This window comes from Lissotriton vulgaris, chromosome 8 (assembly GCF_964263255.1).
Source record: "Lissotriton vulgaris chromosome 8, aLisVul1.2, whole genome shotgun sequence".
In the NCBI taxonomy this organism is placed as follows: Eukaryota; Metazoa; Chordata; class Amphibia; order Caudata; family Salamandridae; genus Lissotriton; species Lissotriton vulgaris.
Genome location: NC_141696.1, coordinates 1,528,196,909 through 1,528,211,492, shown reverse-complemented (window position 1 = coordinate 1,528,211,492; position 14,584 = coordinate 1,528,196,909). Strand labels below are relative to the sequence as shown.

At 40.8% G+C, this 14,584-nt stretch overlaps 1 non-coding gene across 1 annotated transcript; it reads left to right on the top strand.

The window, feature by feature from the left end:
* Nucleotides 1-1,064: 1,064 nt before the first annotated feature.
* On the top strand, nucleotides 1,065-1,137 carry TRNAF-GAA (transfer RNA phenylalanine (anticodon GAA)). Its single transcript has one exon. It is a non-coding gene; the product is annotated as a tRNA-Phe (tRNA).
* The last annotated feature ends 13,447 nt before the right edge of the window (nucleotides 1,138-14,584 follow it).

The following is a 14,584-nucleotide window of genomic DNA, read 5'->3' as shown; positions in this document are numbered from 1 at the left end:
CAAAATAGGTCTTGGAATCAGCTGTAGTACTTTTTTCTCTATCAACATTTTTATCAACTGATCTACAAAATGATCAATTCAACATAGACTTTGCTTTCTGTCCTCCTTTTAAAGTTTCTTCCACCTATCTTGCCTTCAGGTTTGACTATGAATGTTTCCCATTTCGTCCTTTTTTGTAAAGTAAACTCTTGTCTGCATCACATTCCACTTCCCCTTGAACACAGATGTCAGTAGTCAGATGACATTGCTTACCTACTCATGCCAAATATATCTGGGTAATATAGTGCTAGTCCATTCAGAGTTAAAAAAACAACTACCTAACCTGGATCCCAAAAATGCTATTTACCCATTGCACCAGTTAACTGGGGAATGATACAGGACTCCTTAAGACATATCTCTACCATATGAGGTTAAAAATCCAGGTCCTGCATCTATTTTGTTAAATGGTTTAAATTAAAGTATGAAGACCACAGTTATAAGCAGGCCAAAATAGCTCAGTTGGGAGAGCGTTAGACTGAAGATCTAAAGGTCCCTGGTTCAATCCCGGGTTTCGGCACAGTTGAGAGGTTCCTTGCTTCTAACAAAATAGGTCTTGGAATCAGCTGTAGTACTTTTTTCTCTATCAACATTTTTATCAACTGATCTACAAAATGATCAATTCAGCATAGACTTTGCTTTCTATCCACCTTTTAAACTTTCTTCCACCTATCTTGCCTTCAGGTTTGACTATGAATGTTTCCCATTTCGTCCTTTTTTGTAAAGTAAACTCTTGTCTGCATCACATTCCACTTCCCCTTGAACACAGATTTCAGTAGTCAGATGACATTGCTTACCTACTCATGCCAAATATATCTGGGTAATATAGTGCTAGTCCATTCAGAGTTAAAAAAACAACTACCTAACCTGGATCCCAAAAATGCTATTTACCCATTGCACCAGTTAACTGCGGAATGATACAGGACTCCTTAAAACATATCTCTACCATATGAGGTTAAAAATCCAGGTCCTGCATCTATTTTGTTAAATGGTTCAAATTAAAGTATGAAGACCCCAGCTATCAGAAGGCCGAAATAGCTCAGTTGGGAGAGCGTTAGACTGAAGATCTAAAGGTCCCTGGTTCAATCCCGGGTTTCGGCACAGATGAGAGGTTCCTTGCTTCTAACAGAATAGGTCTTGGAATCAGCTGTAGTACTTTTTCTCTATTCATCAAATTTTTTCCAACTGATCTACAACACAATCAATTTAACACGGGTTGCTCACCTGTTTTCATTTGCTAAAGGATTGTTGGACTGCGAGCACGGCGGATTTGCTCTTCCTTCAGCCTTCCTTCTCCACTCCTCGCGGAACCCGCTTCGCGGGTCCCGCATCGCGGGTCCCGCATCGCCTGCGGATTCACTGGACTGCGCTGTTTGAATTGCGCTGTGGACAACTGCTGGAAGTGAGACACGAACTACTCTGGTTCATCTTCTGGGGCGGTGGTGTGTGCAGGGCTGCGAGCGAGGGCAGGCGCAGGACTTCAAGTCCCAGGAGCACCTGACCCTCGGCATTTCCATCAGCTGACACGCTCTCCCTGCTGGCTCCTCCCCCGCCTCAGCGCTGCTAAAACCTGTGTGCTAGAGACTCTCGCTGGATTGCTCACCTGTTTTCATTAGCTAAAGGATTGTTGGACTGCGAGCACGGCGGATTTGCTCTTCCTTCAGCCTTCCTTCTCCACTCCTCGCGGAACCCGCTTCGCGGGTCCCGCATCGCCTGCGGATTCACTGGACTGCGCTGTTTGAATTGCGCTGTGGACAACTGCTGGAAGTGAGACACGAACTACTCTGGTTCATCTTCTGGGGCGGTGGTGTGTGCAGGGCTGCGAGCGAGGGCAGGCGCAGGACTTCAAGTCCCAGGAGCGCCTGACCCTCGGCATTTCCATCAGCTGACACGCTCTCCCTGCTGGCTCCCCCCCCACCTCAGCGCTGCTAAAACCTGTGTGCCAGAGACTCTCGCTGGATTGCTCACCTGTTTTCATTTGCTAAAGGATTGTTGGACTGCGAGCATAGCGGATTTGCTCTTCCTTCAGCCTTCCTTCTCCACTCCTCGCGGAACCCGCTTCGCAGGTCCCGCATCGCCTGCGGATTCACTGGACTGCGCTGTTTGAATTGCGCTGTGGACAACTGCTGGAAGTGAGACACGAACTACTCTGGTTCATCTTCTGGGGCGGTGGTGTGTGCAGGGCTGCGAGCGAGGGCAAGCACAGGACTTCAAGTCCCAGGAGCGCCTGACCCTCGGCATTTCCATCAGCTGACACGCTCTCCCTGCTGGCTCCTCCCCCGCCTCAGCGCTGCTAAAACCTGTGTGCCAGAGACTCGAGCTGGATTGCTCACCTGTTTTCACTTGCTAACGGATTGTTGGACTGCGAGCACGGCGGATTTGCTCTTCCTTCAGCCTTCCTTCTCCACTCCTCGCGGAACCCGCATCGCGGGTCCCGCATCGCCTGCGGATTCACTGGACTGCGCTGTTTGAATTGCGCTGTGGACAACTGCTGGAAGTGAGACACGAACTACTCTGGTTCATCTTCTGGGGCGGTGGTGTGTGCAGGGCTGCGAGCGAGGGCAGGCGCAGGACTTCAAGTCCCAGGAGCGCCTGACCCTCGGCATTTCCATCAGCTGACACGCTCTCCCTGCTGGCTCCTCCCCCGCCTCAGCACTGCTATAAATCTCCTTCTAGGCACCGCGACGTGGGAGCGTGCCGGGAGAAGCCCGGGACAAGGGCGGGACCGTCTGAGGCCATCAGAGGCCGAAGTAGGCTGGGCTGGGCCCCCTCCCTTTGATCTTTTGTATTACTTAGTCTGTCAATTTCCTACATATAGCGGTATCGTACTATCAGGGTTGTATTGTGTCTCAGTGCTTTGTAATTTTCTAAATATTCCATTTTCTGTAAATTTTCTCATGACGGCTAAAAAACTTCTGGTCGTGTTCTAGTAGGGAGATCTGGGTCCAAAACGAAATCTAACCCTTTACGTAATAAAATTACGTCCTCAATGCAATTGAAAGGCCAATGTCAGCTTTTCAATTTATGGGATAAAGGGAAGGATAAGTCGGTTGAGATGCAGCCCCCAAGTGAAGCTCTAGAGTATAATGTTTCTGAGCCAGCTAACACGGTTAATAACGTTACCTCTAGTTTGGGCTTGGTTCCCGGTCAATCTCTATTCATACCTGCTAGCCCCGAAATAGTAAGGGGTTCGCCTTTGATATCCACTGATTCACAACTGAAATTGAATCTATCTCTTGAGTCCTCGGGATGTAATGTTCTGAAACCTGACATTATCGTCCCCCCTCAAGCCTCTCTCATGGTAGCTCCCAAAGTTATAGTGAATACTAGTAATTTTTCAGTTTTGCCGGCTAATCCTGCCATCCCAGAGGGCGATTTTACATTACCAGATATTGATTTAACAGCTCATAAAGATCTGATGAGACCTTCACAGGGGAAATCCAGGGCTATTCCAAATACAAACGAAGTTATAACTATTTCAAGTGCGGGTCCTCTAAGTAGTACCCCTTCTAATAAATTAGATTTTTCCCTTGCTCAACTAAATTTTACTTCCTGTTCTGGCCCCAATTTGAACAATTTACCGGAGGGTTCCCCAAGTATTAACGGGAGGCTAATTTCCAATTCATTATCTTCTTTGTAATCTTTATTATCTTCTATTCTGAGTCTACTTGAAAAATGTGTTGGAGGCTCTGAGTGTATTTTTGACACTGTAACTCAAATCTTAAGAGTACTTTTGCAAAATAAGAGTGGACCAGTGTCTGAATGCCTCTCAATGCCCGCTACTCCGTTGGAGATCCCTAATAAGAGATCTCCGAGTGGTCAAGTAGTATTGGACTCAGCTCAAATGCTTCTTCATACGGAAGGCCTAAAAGTAAAGAATCCAGTAGCTCTACCAGCTGACCTTAAGATTTTTAAGGCGGCTTCGGCAGGTGCTAACTGCATAGTTACTCACAATGACGAGATAGATGTAGTACCTACTTCCCCGGCTAACCAAAACTTGGAAACTCCCTCTCTCTTCCCTATATTCTCATTACAGTCAAAAAAAGAGGAGGAGGTCTCTACAGCTAATCCTGGAAATGTTGAAAAATCGGTTCCCCTAAAACAAAAAAAGATCAGAATAAAGAAGAGAAAACCCATTCGAAGATTTTCTAAAAAAAGACAGAGAAAACTCCTGTTTGAAAAAAGTTTGGAACCAATTCTAGAAAATCCCCCCCAGTCTGAGCAGTCCTCCGCCTCTCAGGAAGATATGATTGCTTCCCCTAAGGTGGATCTAACATCTACAGGATCAGGTCCTATAAGTTCCACTAACCCCTTCCTCCCTAATGTTTCTTTACCCCCTGCCAATCCTTTCCTTTCCTCTCTCAATCCCTCAGCAAAGCCTTTCCAAGATGCATCCACAATTGCAGTTATTCCTCTGGTGCCTCCTAAGGAAAAAATAAATGTAGATACTTTGTTTCTTGATTTTTCTCCCTTATTTGATACTGATTTAATTCTAAACAGATCTGCCTTACTTATCTGTTTTCAAGAGATTGAAAGCCTAAAATTAATCCAAACGTCTGATTTGGATGTGGTATTTCTTCTTAATTCTTTGGTAGGGAGATCAACAAGGGCGAAATTTCAATCTAAAGTGGTGCTAAATCTTATTCTACAGTGGGCTGAGGAATTACAAATCAGAGGGATAGATGTTACTCCATACTTCGGGGAAAAACGAAATCAAAGTGCTCTTTCCAATTTGTCATCTTCCTCTAATACTGGTTTGATGCTGTCTGATTGGTCCACTTCTAGATCGGAGGACTTAAAAATATGTGTGTCTAGAAATGAAAGGCAAGTTTTGTACAAAAACCCTCCCCCTCTTAAACAAACCATGAAGGATGATCAGTCTAAATGGAGTTGGTTACCAGGAGTTTTATCGAGTAAATCTTCTTCCTGCCCCAAACCGCACTCAAATTTTTAACAGAGAGCTGAAGCTCATTTCTTGGAATACTGCAGGTTTTAAAGATCACAAGGAGAAACTATGTTTCTTGCGCTCCCTAGAGGCGGATATAATCTGTTTACAAGAAACGTGGGTGGAAGGTAGATTAACTCTAGAAAAAGAGTACTTTGTCCTAGAAGATAGTGCAACCTCCTCCAGGAGAGGCCATGCAAAGGGAGGAATAGCATGTCTGTTATCAAATAGAATAAATTGGAATTACTCTCATTATCTTGATCCAGGGCAATTATTTCAGGCAATAACTTTAAAAAATGTATTCAAGGATTGCCCTAATAGATCTCTTGTTGTGATAAACATTTATATTCCCCCAAACTGTTGTTTCAATGAAGGTTTAAAAACACTCTTCTCTTTTCTAACTAAAACTATGGATACTACCCCTTCACTTTATGTATTAATGCTTGGGGATTTGAATTGCAACATATCCAATTGTGGACTTGATTTGTTTAGAAACAAATTTAGGGAAGAGTCTCTGAGTATACCCCAGGCCCAGTTCCCGCCTAAAGTTAAATCTAACAAAAGAGGTAAACTAGTCCTAGAAGGTCTACATAAAGTTGATTGTTTAATAGTAAATGGGAGACTCCCCTCTGATACCCCGGCAGCTTTTACGCATAAATCAAATAAGGGAAAATCTATTATTGACTATATAATTGTAGATAATGCTTTCCTTTCCCTGTTGAAAGATATGAATGTCATTGAGACCAATCTTAGTGACCATAATGTGTTGATGCTTACAGTTTCCCTCAGTCCACCAATGGCGGATTCTTGGAGCATTGATACGGATATGGTGAATTTTGACTCCAACTCAGGGAAATGTTTTTGGAATTTTCGTTCCTTTGAAGTTTGGTGTCCCTCTTGAACTCGACTGTCGAGAGTTTATCCCTCTGGGAGGGGAGAGAACTGTTGGGATTTGCTGACTTTTTAGAATTAGTAACTTCTTTAGCTAAAAAGAAATCCTGTGTGAAAAAACCCTTAGCAGTCCCCCAACCCCTTCGGGCAATAAACATAGAAATAAATAAAGTAATAAGGGGGCAATATTTATCATTTACACAAGAAGCCAACCTTAAGTTGGCAATTTTAATAAGAAGGAGATCCAGGCTTAAGGCTCGTTTAAAACGAAATAAGGAAGACTCAATATGGACACAACTTAGGGAAGCTTCTTATAACGGCCAAGCCAAGACTTTCTGGTCTTTAATTGGCAAAGGTTGTGGTACTAGAGTCAGTCCTACACCTATTGCCATTGAGGAACAGATTTGGGTCCAATATATTGAGAATTTGTACAGTAATAATAATTCACAATTACATAATGTGGAATCTTATGTTGACTCACGTGTATTTGATTGTCCATCCGAAAAAGAAATTGAATTTGCTATTAAGAACATGCGCTGCTCTGGTGCGATGGGACCAGACAAAGTCCCCATCTCTGTATTAAAACAACAGAGTGAACTATGGAGCAAAATCCTTTTTCCCGTGTTTAAATTTTGCTTTTCTAGCGGAATAGTCCCCCCTTCCTGGAAAGGGAGTATCCTTGTTCCTTTATATAAAAAAGGGGCAAGAGACCTTCCTCAAAACTATCGTCAAATTGCTTTGCTTGATGCTATTGGTAAGGTTTTCGCAAAATGTATTCTCTCTCTAATTAACAAATGGGTAACTGAGTTCAAAATCCTGCCTCTTGAACAAACGGGTTTCAGGCAAAAGCACGGAACTTTAGACAACTTGATGGCACTGCAGGTTATCACGGAAAAATATGTGAAAGTTCGTGGTGGGCAGGTATATGGTGCTTTTATTGACTTCTCCACCGCATTTGATAAAGTGGACAGAACATTGCTGTGGAGAAAGTTATTTGATTTAGGGATGCCCCCTTTTCTCATTAAGTTAATCCGTGCCCTTTACTCAGATACCTGGTGCAGAGTCCTGCTGGGAGGTGAACGAGGTTTATCTAAAATAATTCCCACATCCAACGGGTTAAAGCAAGGTTGCCTTTTGGCCCCTTTGCTTTTTTCTCTTTATACAGTTGATCTACCTCTTGCACTCTCAGCTTGCTCTGGTATTGCCCCGACCTTGGGGGGCGTTCCGATTGCATGCCTTATGTATGCAGATGACATTTTGATTCTCGATCTTACCCCGAAGGGCCTGAATAACCGCCTGCAAGTGCTTTGTGAATACGCTGAAAACCATTATCTGTTGATAAACACTGCAAAAAGTAAAGTGATGTGTATGGCTGGTAGGAAGAAATCTAAATTTCCTAACTTTCCATGGGTAGTAGGGGGTCAAAAATTGGAAATTGTGAAGTCCTATACCTTCCTTGGTAAAATTGTCACAAGTAATCTAAGTGACAAAGCGCATATGGACAATAACTCCCGGAAGGCTATCTCACAGGGAAAGAGTCTAGTATCCTTGTATAAAGCCACAGGTAGAAGGCATTTTTCTATTTTACTGGATGTATTCAGAGCGAAAGTACCTGCCTCCCTATTATACGGAATAGAGCTAATTGACCAAAAAAAGTGGAGTTTCTTAAACTCCTCGGAAGGAAAAATTTTGCGTAGTTTACTATCTGTTAGCACAGCACATTCTACTGCTTCCTTGAGACAGGAACTCGGCTTACGCAGCAGCTGGGTTCAAGGTTTGGCCAGCATCATACGCTGGGTTGTAAGTATTGCAAAAAGTGAGTCTAATACCTTAGGACATCTCATAAAAAATGAATTGCTGGGAAACTTTAATGACCATTCTTCGATTGTAAAAAGTTTCATATATGCAGTGGCCCTATTGAAATTGGATAGAGAGATTCTATTTTCTATATCCTCTTATCAATTAAAAACCATCTTGAAGTCCTCCACATGGGAACTTGGGTTTAGACAGGATAGAGATTTCCGGTTGTTGAAAAAAGGCCGTACCCCTGTTATTGAGTCCTGTACTCTGAGGAAAGCTCAACCCTACACTCACTGGAACATCTCTCATCGCGTTAGACGCTTAGTGTTTTTAATAAGACAGGACCTGCTTCCGTTGAAATCTCTTTATGCCAGATGGTATGGCCACTCAGCACTCTGTGATTTTTGTCAGATGTATGACCAGGACTTGGTTCATGTCATTTTTGTTTGTCCTGCCTTGATGCCTTTTAGGCGAAGATGGTTAAGACCAATTTGCCTACAACTCAACATTTTATCAGCCTCTTCTTTTCAGGCGGCCCTGATTAATCCACCAAATGAAATGTTTTGCTTTAAACTGTACAGTTTCTTCATATGTTTTTTGGACCTGTATTAAGATGGTAATTTTTCATTGTTGTTTATTTGTTGCTATTGCATAATCGACATTTTATGTTTTAATTGCTTTGGTATGTATATTTTGTCTTTTATGTGGACCTCGTAAAGAGTTCCGTTATCATAATAAATAAAACTTGAAACTTGAAACAATCAATTTAACATAGACTTTGCCTTATGTCCTCCTTCTAAACTTGCTTCCACCTCTCTTACCTTCAGGTTTGACAATGAATATTTCCCATTTCATGCTTTTTTGTAAAGTAAAATCTTGTCTGCATTACCTTCCACTTCCCCTTGAACACAGATGTCAGTAGTCAGATGACATTGCTTACCTACTCATGCCAAATACGTCTGGGTAATATAGTGCTAGTCCATTGGGAGTTAAAAAAAAAAATGACCTAACCTGGATCCCAAAAATATTATTTACCCATTGCACCAGTTAATTGCGGAATGATACAGGACTCCTTAAAACATATCTCTACCATATGAGGTTAAAAATCCAGGTCCTGCATCTATTTTGTTAAATGGTTTAAATTAAAGTATGAAGACCACAGATATAAGCAGGCCGAAATAGCTCAGTTGGGAGAGAATTAGACTGAAGATCTAAAGGTCCCTGGTTCAATCCCAGGTTTCGGCACATTTGAGAGGTTCCTTGCTTCTAACAAAATAGGTCTTGGAATCAGCTGTAGTACTTTTTTCTCTATCAACATTTTTATCAACTGATCTACAAAATGATCAATTCAACATAGACTTTGCTTTCTGTCCTCCTTTTAAACTTTCTTCCACCTATCTTGCCTTCAGGTTTGACTATGAATGTTTCCCATTTCATCCTTTTTTGTAAAGTAAACTCTTGTCTGCATCACATCCCACTTCCCCTTGAACACAGATGTCAGTAGTCAGATGACATTGCTTACCTACTCATGCCAAATATATCTGGGTAATATAGTGCTAGTCCATTCAGAGTTAAAAAAACAACTACCTTAACTGGATCCCAAAAATGCTATTTACCCATTACACCAGTTAACTGCGGAATGATACAGGACTCCTTAAAACATATCTCTACCATATGAGGTTAAAAATCCAGGTCCAGCATCTATTTTGTTAAATGGTTCAAATTAAAGTATGAAGACCCCAGCTATCAGAAGGCTGAAATAGCTCAGTTGGGAGAGCGTTACACTGAAGATCTAAAGGTCCCTTGTTCAATCCCGGGTTTCGGCACAGCTGAGAGGTTCCATGCTTCTAACAAAATAGGTCTTGGAATCAGCTGAGGTACTTTTTCTCTGTTCATCAAATTTTTTCCAACTGATCTACAACACAATCAATTTAACATAGACTTTGCTTTATGTCCTCCTTCTAAACTTGCTTCCACCTCTCTTACCTTCAGGTTTGACAATGAATATTTCCCATTTCATGCTTTTTTGTAAAGTAAACTCTTGTCTGCATTACCTTCCACTTCCCCTTGAACACAGATGTCAGTAGTCAGATGACATTGCTTACCTACTCATGCCAAATATATCTGGGTAATATAGTGCTAGTCCATTCAGAGTTAAAAAAACAACTACCTAACCTGGATCCCAAAAAGGCTATTTACCTATTGCACCAGTTAATTGCGGAATGATACAGGACTCCTTAAAACATATCTCTACCATATGAGGTTAAAAATCCAGGTCCTGCATCTATTTTGTTAAATGGTTTAAATTAAAGTATGAAGACCACAGATATAAGCAGGCCGAAATAGCTCAGTTGGGAGAGCATTAGACTGAAGATCTAAAGGTCCCTGGTTCAATCCCGGGTTTCTGCACATTTGAGAGGTTCCTTGCTTCTAACAAATTAGGTCTTGGATTCAGCTGTAGTACTTTTTTCTCTATCAACATTTTTATCAACTGATCTACAAAATGATCAATTCAACATAGACTTTGCTTTCTGTCCTCCTTTTAAACTTTCTTCCACCTATCTTGCCTTCAGGTTTGACTATGAATGTTTCCCATTTCGTCCTTTTTTGTAAAGTAAACTCTTGTCTGCATCACATTCCACTTCCCCTTGAACACAGATGTCAGTAGTCAGATGACATTGCTTACCTACTCATGCCAAATATATCTGGGTAATATAGTGCTAGTCCATTCAGAGTTAAAAAAACAACTACCTAACCTGGATCCCAAAAATGCTATTTACCCATTGCACCAGTTAACTGCGGAATGATACAGGACTCCTTAAAACATATCTCTACCATATAAGGTTAAAAATCCAGGTCCTGCATCTATTTTGTTAAATGGTTCAAATTAAAGTATGAAGACCCCAGCTGTCAGAAGGCCGAAACAGCTCAGTTGGGAGAGCGTTACACTGAAGACCTAAAGGTCCCTTGTTCAATCCCGGGTTTCGGCACAGATGAGAGGTTCCATGCTTCTAACAAAATAGGTCTTGGAATCAGCTGAGGTACTTTTTCTCTGTTCATCAAATTTTTTCCAACTGATCTACAACAAAATCAATTTAACATAGACTTTGCTTTATGTCCTACTTCTAAACTTGCTTCCACCTTTCTTACCTTCAGGCTTGACAATGAATATTTCCCATTTCATGCTTTTTTGTAAAGTAAACTGTTGTCTGCATTACCTTCCACTTCCCCTTGAACACAGATGTCAGTAGTCAGATGACATTGCTTACCTACTCATGCCAAATACGTCTGGGTAATATAGTGCTAGTCCATTCGGAGTTAAAAAAAAAAATGACCTAACCTGGATCCCAAAAATATTATTTACCCATTGCACCAGTTAACTGCGGAATGATACAGGACTCCTTAAAACATATCTCTACCATATGAAGTTAAAAATCCAGGTCCTGCATCTATTTTGTTAAATGGTTCAAATTAAAGTATGAAGACCCCAGCTATCAGAAGGCCGAAATCGCTCAGTTGGGAGAGCGTTAGACTGAAGATCTAAAGGTCTCTGGTTCAATCCTGGGTTTTGGCACAGTTGAGAAGTTCCTTGCTTCTAACAAAATAGGTCTTGGAATCAGCTATAGTACTTTTTCTCTATTCATCAAACTTTTTCCAACTGATCTACAACACAATCAATTTAACATAGACTTTGCTTTATGTCCTCCTTCTAAACTTGCTTCCACCTCTCTTACCTTCAGGTTTGACAATTAATATTTCCCATTTCATGCTTTTTTGTAAAGTAAACTCTTGTCTGCATTACCTTCCACTTCCCCTTGAACTAAGATGTTAGTAGTCAGATGACATTGCTTACCTACTCATGCCAAATATATCTGGGTAATATAGTGCTAGTCCATTCAGACTTAAAAAAACAACTACCTAACCTTGAACCCAAAAATGCTATTTACCCATTGCACCAGTTAATTGCGGAATGATACAGGACTCCTTAAAACATATCTCTACCATATGAGGTTAAAAATCCAGGTCCTGCATCTATTTTGTTAAATGGTTTAAATTAAAGTATGAAGACCACAGATATAAGCATGCCGAAATAGCTCAGTTGGGAGAGCATTAGACTGAAGATCTAAAGGTTCCTGGTTCAATCCCCAGTTTGGCACAGTTGAGAGGTTCCTTGCTTCTAACAAAATAGGTCTTGGAATCAGCTGTAGTACTTTTTTCTCTATCAACATTTTTATCAACTGATCTACAAAATGATCAATTCAACATAGACTTTGCTTTCTGTCCTCCTTTTAAACTTTCTTCCACCTATCTTGCCTTCAGGTTTGACTATGAATGTTTCAAATTTCGTCCTTTTTTGTAAAGTAAACTCTTGTCTGCATCACATTCCACTTCCCCTTGAAAACAGATGTCAGTACTCAGATGACATTGCTTACCTACTCATGCCAAATATATCTGGGTAATATAGTGCTAGTCCATTCAGAGTTAAAAAACAACTACCTAACCTGGATCCCAAAAATGCTATTTACCCATTGCACCAGTTAACTGCGGAATGATACAGGACTCCTTAAAACATATCTCTACCATATGAGGTTAAAAATCCAGGTCCTGCATCTATTTTGTTAAATGGTTCAAATTAAAGTATGAAGACCCCAGCTATCAGAAGGCTGAAATAGCTCAGTTGGGAGAGCGTTAGACTGAAGATCTAAAGGTCCCTGGTTCAATCCTGGGTTTCGGCACAGTTGAGAGGTTCCTTGCTTCTAACAAAATAGGTCTTGGAATCAGCTGTAGTATTTTTTCTCTATTCATCAAAGTTTTACAACTGATCTACAACACAATCAATTTAACATAGACTTTGCTTTATGTCCTCCTTCTAAACTTGCTACCACCTCTCTTACCTTCAGGTTTGACAATGAATATTTCCCATTTCATGCTTTTTTGTAAAGTAATCTCTTGTCTGCATTACCTTCCACTTCCCCTTGAACACAGATGTCAGTAGTCAGATGACATTGCTTACCTACTCATACCAAATATATCTGGGTAATATAGTGCTAGTCCATTCAGCGTTAAAAAAACAACTACCTAACCTGGATCCCAAAAAGGCTATTTACCTATTGCACCAGTTAATTGCGGAATGATACAGGACTCCTTAAAACATATCTCTACCATATGAGGTTAAAAATCCAGGTCCTGCATCTATTTTGTTAAATGGTTTAAATTAAAGTATGAAGACCACAGATATAAGCAGGCCGAAATAGCTCAGTTGGGAGAGCATTAGACTGAAGATCTAAAGGTCCCTGGTTCAATCCCGGGTTTCTGCACATTTGAGAGGTTCCTTGCTTCTAACAAATTAGGTCTTGGATTCAGCTGTAGTACTTTTTTCTCTATCAACATTTTTATCAACTGATCTACAAAATGATCAATTCAACATAGACTTTGCTTTCTGTCCTCCTTTTAAACTTTCTTCCACCTATCTTGCCTTCAGGTTTGACTATGAATGTTTCCCATTTCGTCCTTTTTTGTAAAGTAAACTCTTGTCTGCATCACATTCCACTTCCCCTTGAACACAGATGTCAGTAGTCAGATGACATTGCTTACCTACTCATGCCAAATATATCTGGGTAATATAGTGCTAGTCCATTCAGAGTTAAAAAAACAACTACCTAACCTGGATCCCAAAAATGCTATTTACCCATTGCACCAGTTAACTGCGGAATGATACAGGACTCCTTAAAACATATCTCTACCGTATGAGGTTAAAAATCCAGGTCCTGCATCTATTTTGTTAAATGGTTCAAATTAAAGTATGAAGATCCCAGCTGTCAGAAGGCCGAAACAGCTCAGTTGGGAGAGCGTTACACTGAAGACCTAAAGGTCCCTTGTTCAATCCCGGGTTTCGGCACAGATGAGAGGTTCCATGCTTCTAACAAAATAGGTCTTGGAATCAGCTGAGGTACTTTTTCTCTGTTCATCAAATTTTTTCCAACTGATCTACAACACAATCAATTTAACATAGACTTTGCTTTATGTCCTCCTTCTAAACTTGCTTCCACCTTTCTTACCTTCAGGCTTGACAATGAATATTTCCCATTTCATGCTTTTTTGTAAAGTAAACTGTTGTCTGCATTACCTTCCACTTCCCCTTGAACACAGATGTCAGTAGTCAGATGACATTGCTTACCTACTCATGCCAAATACGTCTGGGTAATATAGTGCTAGTCCATTCGGAGTTAAAAAAAAAAATGACCTAAGCTGGATCCCAAAAATATTATTTACCCATTGCACCAGTTAACTGCGGAATGATACAGGACTCCTTAAAACATATCTCTACCATATGAAGTTAAAAATGCAGGTCCTGCATCTATTTTGTTAAATGGTTCAAATTAAAGTATGAAGACCCCAGCTATCAGAAGGCCGAAATCGCTCAGTTGGGAGCGCGTTAGACTGAAGATCTAAAGGTCTCTGGTTCAATCCTGGGTTTTGGCACAGTTGAGAAGTTCCTTGCTTCTAACAAACTAGGTCTTGGAATCAGCTATAGTACTTTTTCTCTATTCATCAAACTTTTTCCAACTGATCTACAACACAATCAATTTAACATAGACTTTGCTTTATGTCCTCCTTCTAAACTTGCTTCCACCTCTCTTACCTTCAGGTTTGACAATTAATATTTCCCATTTCATGCTTTTTTGTAAAGTAAACTCTTGTCTGCATTACCTTCCACTTCCCCTTGAACTAAGATGTTAGTAGTCAGATGACATTGCTTACCTACTCATGCCAAATATATCTGGGTAATATAGTGCTAGTCCATTCAGACTTAAAAAAACAACTACCTAACCTGGAACCCAAAAATGCTATTTACCCATTGCACCAGTTAATTGCGGAATGATACAGGACTCCTTAAAACATATCTCTACC